This window comes from Canis lupus, chromosome 8, assembly GCF_048164855.1.
Source record: "Canis lupus baileyi chromosome 8, mCanLup2.hap1, whole genome shotgun sequence".
Lineage (NCBI taxonomy): Eukaryota > Metazoa > Chordata > Mammalia > Carnivora > Canidae > Canis > Canis lupus.
In genome coordinates this window covers 50342700-50350796 of record NC_132845.1, presented here as the reverse complement: position 1 = coordinate 50350796, position 8097 = coordinate 50342700, and the positions used below count along the sequence as shown (strand labels likewise).

General features: G+C 44.1%; 1 long non-coding RNA gene across 1 annotated transcript; it reads left to right on the top strand.

The window, feature by feature from the left end:
- The first annotated feature begins 1217 nt into the window (after positions 1-1217).
- On the top strand, positions 1218-7596 carry LOC140637631 (uncharacterized). The gene is made up of 3 exons (XR_012034698.1): positions 1218-1753; positions 2667-2819; positions 7363-7596. It is a non-coding gene; the product is annotated as an uncharacterized lncRNA (long non-coding RNA).
- Positions 7597-8097: the final 501 nt, after the last annotated feature.

Here is an 8097-nt window from a genome sequence, read left to right as displayed (position 1 = left end):
TACAGGCACGAGCCCCCACAGAATCACAGATGCACACACCTAATGGCCCCAATGCCATTAGGTCATCAGGTACACACTGAGCATCTACCATGTGGCTCAGCCCTGTGCTAGCTGCTCTGAGGGCTTATTCCCTGTCCTCAATGAAGTCATTGGTGACTGAGACCAACACATCTAGGAAAGAGAACCAAAAGCATAAAATGGGATGGAAACACTTGCAAACAAGTGGTAGACAGTAGCATTGCACATTCTCAGAGCTAGACCTTCCCACCCATCATGGGCTGCCAGCAGGACTCCCGGTGATGGTGTGAATCAACAACCTTGCTGTTTCCATTGCACTAGCATAAACAGAAGAGTGGATGGAGGCACTCCCAAGCTAAGAAAACACCTGAATCAGGTTCCACTCTCTTGCCACCTACCCACCTGGCACATTGCCTCCTAGTCTGACTGCAGAGCCTCTGCACTTGCCAAGCACTCCTTGAAATGTACTTCTTCCATCTTTGGCATTTGGTTCTGCTTCCTTCCCCTGCAAGAAATCTTCCCTGGCCTCCCATGCCCAAGGCAAGCACCCCCCTCTATTCTCCTAGTCTCTTGTGACCTTTCACTTATTGATCTTGACACCCTGTACTGCATTTTGTCCTCCACTTCTCTGATTCACCCACTAGGTCAAATGCTTGTGGTCATGTTTTATGTATCTTAACATGCCTGGGTCCCAGCTCTATGGTCCTGAACATACTCTGGGCTAAGGATGTCACATTTTCACTGAATGAAGGAAGGAGGGAACAGATAGATGAAATCCAGCTCTGGAAAGCCTTACAACCTGAATTACCTTTGTTCAAGCATTCCATGTACCTGAGATGTCCTTCACTCAACTAATCTCCGCATGTTTAAATTCTAATATTCTTTAAAGGTCTTAGGACAAATGCCACGTACACCATAAAGACTCCTTGGTTTCTGAGCTAGCAACAACCTCTTCTAATTCTTATAGTCCTTTATCAGGATTTCTCATACCATTCTACCCAGATTTAGTGACACTTGTGAACATTTTTCTTTTTGAGAGACAGAACATGTGTGTGCATATAGGGTGGGGAGCAAGGGGCATAGGGAGAGAGGGAGAGGGCATGTCAATAGACTCCATGCCCAGCACAGAGTCCAACACAGGGCTTGATCTCACAATGCTGAGGTCATGACCTAAGCTAAAATCAAGAGCTGGACACTTAACCAACTGAGCCAACCAGGGGCTCCAGTACGGACATATTTTATACACCTCCCGCATTAATTGATACACTCTGTGATGACACAGCCTCTGTGTCTCCCCTATTGTTGGTTCTCTCCTAGCCACCATCACACTGTAGATAACAAATAGAGGGTGGGCAGATGGATAAATGCAGGATTAGTGGCGTGGAGATGTTGGTCTAGTGTTCATTCCCCTATGACTGGACTTGGCAAATTGAAGCAGAGCAGAAGGGGAAGTGGTAAAGACAAGTTCCTGGATCTTATTCAGAGCTCAGATATTCCCATCACTGCCATCTTTTATGGGTCGTGTTTTCACTCAGCCTATCAGGAAATGTATGTGATTTCCTGTAAGGATCTGAATGAACTTAAGGTGTCAGAAGAAACATGGGACTGTCATCTGGAGGAATGTCACTGGTGAAATTCTTTCTGGAAACCCATCCTTCCAGGAGAGAGATACATGACATCCATACTCTTTCTCACCGAAACACATCTCTGAAGAGAGAGGAGTGGATGGTCTCAGGTGAGGGGATGGTTGTTCTTGCTCTATAACTTGGGGCCTCCCAGACACACTGCTTCTCTCCTGTCTAGGCTGGATCTTGGCAGTTCCTGCAGCAATGAGGGGAGTTATTTTGGGGAGGCAGTTGATATGTGGCTAGTCCTCCTACAGATCAGCAATAGCTGCTTGAAATGTTAAATGTCTCCCAGATGGAGATACTTAGCATTTGTAGGAGGAATAATTTGGAGGAGAAAAAAAATGCATTTGTCTTTTTGGCATCCTGTGGATTCCGCTAGAGAAGAAAGAGAACACTGTGATTCCTGCCATCCACATGTCAGTATTTTCTTGGAATTTTGCACGTCTCCATGACTGTGCTACTTCTTCTTCTAGGGGTATCAAGTTTTGGATGTGCCAGAGCTCAAGGGAAAGGTGTACAGAACTGAGTCTCAGAGGTCAGACAGTTGCCAAATTTAAGCCTCTTGTCCACCAGGGGCAAAGACTCTAATTGTGTGGACCAGATGGTTTTATCTTTGGGTGTGATCTCTTATGTACAGGGAAGGTTGCCCATTTAGGGTGGACTGATCTAGAACACCAGGAGTTAGGATGCATGAGTTCTGGCCTTGCATCTGCCACTAACTTTGTGGCCATGGGCAAACCACCTTATCTCATAAAGCCTTGTTTTTCCCACCTGTGAGATAAAGGGGTTTGGTTAAAAAAATCTTTAAATCCCCCCTCTAAATGAAGAACAATGCTATACTCTGCTACGACAGAGAGACACTGAGTTACATTATTGTAGGGAAACATGGACTAGTCCTTCAACTAGGAAGGGAAGCTTCATTGAATTGCCCATCACACCCACTACTCATGGAAGAGATAAAGCGCATCACTCACAGGCTGAATCGGCATCCCTTTCTTTCTTCTTTTCCAAACACCATAGCATTTCCGGGGCTCATCAAAAAAGCTCCCTAGTAAGTCATACCCTTGAGTAAGCACCTGCTTTGGCACTTGACTGAATAAAAACAGATGGAAAGCTGAGCAATAGCCCTGAAGACCTGCAACTGAGTCGCAAATGTGCTCCCATGACATTGAGGTATGTGAAGACAAGTGTACCTTATTTACCTTCTATGACTAGTCTCACATCTTTTAGGAATTCCCATCTCCTGGTGAATCAGTAGGTAAATGGGAGCAAGGGGCTCAACTTAGTCCAATACAGTTAAGCTTGGTCCCATTCAGGAATGTAAACAATTTTCATAGGAAACTCATGTGTCTTGTTTGTTTGTTCGTTTGATAATGTGGTCTTCCCAATTTCCTTCCTCTTCTCCTGATCATTCCTGAGAGATTCTGGCACTGGAGAGAGAAGAAGGTGACCTTGGGTGCTTCTGTACGTCTGGCTCCCCTGCTCTCTGCAGCAATGCATTGTGTCCAGCTGGTCACTGGTCACTGATCAGAATCTGATAGAGAATTCTGGGGCTGTTGAATTCAGAGACTTTCTTCTCATTTTTTTCAGGACCCAGATTCTGACTTGACACCACATTGGGCTGGTTATACTTGATTTCAATGTGGTCCCAGCTCCAGGAATCCTGTACAGTGGCCCCTAGTAGCATGGCCATTTCCAGATAATGGATTCTTATCTACCCTCTTCCTCTTTCATTCAGGACACACAGGAAATATTATTGGTCCATTCTATGACATGGGACTCTAGTGTCACTCGGAATGCTGACTCAGTCTCTGTCTATGTGTCTCTCTCTCTTCCTTCCAGTCTTGTTACACTGCTCTATCACCTTGACATGGAAGCCCCATATTAATATAGGGGCCCAACCCATCTCCAGGCTTGGTCCTGAAAGATATGGGCAGGATCCATGAGTCTCTCAAGATCCTTTTACTTAGCTTAAGCCATTCTGAGCCAGAAAAAAAGGTGAGGAGAGTGGAGGGATTTCTACTTTTTACATCTTATGAGAATTTCACTTATATTTTATCCTGCTCTTTTTTGAGGGATAAAAGTTTTGTTTTTTTTTCTCTTGTTTTCCCCTGGGGCTCTAATGGTCAATGGCATTCTGGGAACATGATTCTTGTGGTAGAAGATGAAAACAAATAATATTTTTAAATACTATTTCCAGGATACCTGGGTGGCTCAGTGATGCTCAGAGCATCTGCCTTCGGCTCAGGACGTGATCCTGGGATTGAGTCCCACTACGGGCTCCCCGTGGGGAGCCTGCTTCACCCTCTGCCTATATCTCTGCCACTCTCTGTGTGTCTCTCATGAATAAATAAATAAAATCCTTTAAAAATATTATTCCCATTACAAAATTAGTTCTCCATTTGGTGAAACAGATTTTCTTGATTTGGGGGTGACTCACGTCCCCTCTATGAGCCTTACAAGCATAAAACGAGGTGGTTAGAACTTATGTCCACTAAAAGCCTTTCCAGTTCTTATGTCCTGGTCTCATTCCAGTTATGAGGTGCTGTGGGAGGCTCCCAACAATCTGGAAAGCCAGTCATTCCATTCATAAACCATGTTAGGTACTATTTAATTTCTTTGGCCTCTCAGCTATGAAAGTTAGCTTAACAACCTTTGGCCTAGCTAAACTCCACCATGAGTTGTACGCAACTTAGTGTTACCATTATTTGGGAGAAAATAAAGAGGAGGAGGAGAGAAACAAGATGGTATCCAACAGGAACAATTAAGCTCCCTTCTCACCGGCAGAAGCCTGAAGCTGGTGAAAATGGACAGGATCACAGACACATCGACACAGAGGTCCTGGTACACTCTATTGCAATGATGTAAGGGGGGATTAAGTCAGGCAGAACAGAGAAGTTTCACAATTAATTTTAAGATTTTGAAAGATTTTGAAAGCTGAAAGACTTGAAGCTATGATAGACACACACATACACAAGATCCATTCAGAAAAGTTGAGTTGAGCGGCAGTGGCTAGGGAGTGATGGTTGTTCTTCAGGTTGAGACTGTGTCAGTTATTCTAATGTGTGTGTGTAGTCTCTGTGCTTTACACACATACATTGTCCAGGATTGCTTTTTTAATAATAACAAAAAGATTGTGGTAAGTGTGAATGTCACATTTCAGCTATTCTAAGTGAGGATGGGAAGGGGACCATACTGCTCAGAAAAATGAAAAAAACAAAAACAAAAACAAAAACATCTCATGGGAGAATGTACTGTTGAGTTACAATGCTCCATTCTCTTGCCCAACCGGAAATATTTATTAAGGCTGCTGTGTGCTAGGTAATCTGCCAGGTGACGAGGGATGGTACTACACAAGCCAGGTGCAGTTCCTCACCTTGCAAACGTTATAATCAGGTAAGGAAGTCAGAAAAAATAAGCAAACAATTCCATTTCAGCACAGTTGGTGCTAACACAGAGAAGTAGAGGGGGCTTCCATAGAAGCCAAAAGCTAAACACCTAACCTATCCCTTGGTTGGGGAGGTGGGCTGTCAGAGAAGGCCTCGAGAGGATGTGGACTTTGAGGAACAGAACTTCTAGTGTTCCAAACTGGCCTGGGGGAGGGTGCTTTCCACTAAAAAGAGACAAAGGAAGCCTCTGATCCTCCAATTCCTCAGTATCAGTCCCAACTACATTTGAGTTGTCCAATCTTTTCCCCTCCTAATCTGTTTATAAACACATAGGTGATACTTAGAGCAGCCCTGCACTGCTGCCTTTAATGGCAGAGTAGAAAATAAGCTTGGCATTTCTCGGGGCAACCCAAACTATGAAAATTCCTGCTGACACTTGAAACAGCAAAACTTATAAAGATTTGGATTTCTGGCATCAAGCCCATTTTATTTATTTTTTTTTTAAAGGGAAGGAGATTAAAAAAAAAAAAGGAAAAACCCACTACAAGAATGCCTTAAAATTCCCTGGTTCCCAGTGCAGTCAGACATCAATAATGTATTTTAAGGCTGCGGATTTCTCATTCTTTGCTGTCTTCGGGTGGTCCTCCGGGGGCCACCATATTGAGTTGCAGCAATAAGCATTGTGGCCACAACGGGGATCATGCCTGGAATCATGCAGTGAGTAGCCCACGGCCCCCAGTCTCATTGCCTTAATGAGGGACTCCAAGAGTTTATTGCACACCCGACTCACTCTAACCAACCTTATAGGAGGCTCATAAGGGGAATATTATCTGTCAGAGGCTGGTTTTAACTGATTTTTACATGGCAAGCAAGGAATCACTCATAAGAAATAGGAACATCCTGAGGTTTTAAGGCAGATACTTGACTTTGGATCTGGCTCTCTGATTTACTTGGGCAGGTCACCTTCCCTTCTGAGCCTCAGTTTATTCTCCTGTTCAGTGGGAGCATTTCTTCCCTATAATATGATTATCTCAAAATTAAACTTTATATTTGCCAAATGCACACATTTAAAAAAAAATCAGAGAGTAGTAAAAGTCTTATGAAAATCAGCAATTTCAACCTTCCTCACTCCTGAATCCTGCTTCTTGGGTCAGCCACTCTCTACTGCCTGAGCCGGTTCTTCTAATATTTACCTCCACATATTTATATGCTGTAGATTTCTCTGTTCTCATGTTTCTTGCATATTTGTGTCTTTCTCTTTGAAACTGAGCATTTCCTGTACCCAGGGGTGGTCAAATTGAAGAGCAGGACTCTAGGAAGCCCTCTGGGAATTCCATGCACACAGGGTCAGGGTGTTGGTGGATGGACTTCTTTGTAGGGTGAGGAGGCAGTCAGTCTATTCATTTGAGAACCACAATATTTCAGTATCTTGATGTCTTTTCTCATGGATCTGTCAGCTTCTCTAGATAAAAATTATCTGAGCATTGGGTGAGAAGGAAGAAGAGGAAGCTCAGGGGCCCCAGTGTTTATCTACTTCTTTCTCCAACTGGCTGCTATCCCTCTTGATCCCAGGAGCCCTGGGCTTTTCTCATTTATTAATACAGAACTCCACTTCCAGTTTTTTTAGGAGGCAAGGTGGTTGTCTGTGTCAGGGAAGGAGCAGGGGACCTGGAGAGTCAAAGCTCCATACAGTTTCTAAGTCCCAACTCATTCCTTCCTTTTCAAAATCCCCGCTTTGCTACTATCTCTTCTCTGCAATGTCACTCATCACCTCTTCTGCTTTCCACTTTCCAGAATCCATCTCAGGCTGTCCTGGTCTGCTCTCCTGTTCTGGGCTTTTTGTCTTTGTAAGATAATATCTTCTAACCGCCCTCACTCCTTCCCTTCCTTCCTTTCTTGCTATCTCTCCAATGGGGTTTAAGGAAGGAAAAGAGATACATTTTTGTGGCAAATTTGCTTTTTTCCCCTTCCTTTATAAACAGGAGTGCTGTTGGAAGACCTACCTGAGGTAAATGGTTGATGTAGAGTGTTCTGCTCAATACCTGTCATATATTTAAGTGCTCAAAAAAATAACTGCACCATGCCTTTCATCTTCCCTGAGAACATTCTCTGACATCCTCAAAGGAAAGGGTCTTTGGCATGGGAGCTGTAAGATTTTTAGGAGTTTCTTGGAATCCATAGTGCCTCTACAGGGAGGGTGAGGAATCTCTGAAATGCTCAGTTTCTCCAGGTCAATTAGCTCCATTAACTTAATTAATCCTCAAGACAGCTTCATTAAGCAGGTATGATTATCATTCCCATTTTATGCCCATTGTCTTAATATCCAGGCACTGTAACAAGGGCCTAGAGGAGTCTGTCGTTTGGGAGGAAGGGAAGAAAGAAGAGACACATCCCTTGATCCTCTGCTGGTGACCAGACATCAGAAAAATACATCCACTCTGCCCTGTGAAAGCCTTTCCGAGGTCCAGACAGACACAACTGGGCACTAATTAAAGCAGTGAAAGCATATTTTATTTTCTATTTTATTCGGTAACTACTGACAGCAGGGGGAAAGTGGGACTCCATTTCATTCGTGCAGACACGATTTGGGCGCTTTAAAAAGGAAGAGGGAGCAGGGAAGAGAGTGGAGTCTCCGTTGAGTCAGAGAAGAGAAAATTCACAATGGGCTGGTCAGGGTAAGACGCGATTAGGCCACCTGTGTCTGCTAGCTGGCAGGCATCGAAGTCAGGATTCTCTCCTCCTACAGACATTGGGAGACAGAGGGCTTTATCCTTCTGAGCAGTACCTTTAAAAAGAAAGGCTCACAGGTCCTTATGAAAAGCACTTGCATTTTAAGAGATACATATCCACAATTATGAGACCTTTTTAGTAGATGGTCTAAGAAAAAAAGGTCAGGGGCCTACATCAGGTGTTGGCTAGAACAAACATGAAATCTCCCTGCAGCACTGAGCTTTCGCAGGCAGGCACTTTAATAGGGGGCTGAGGTCACCCTCAGGACATGGCCTTCTGCTTTTCGAAGCCACGTTTGGACAGAGCTATTATCTGCAGTTCTCTCCACCAGC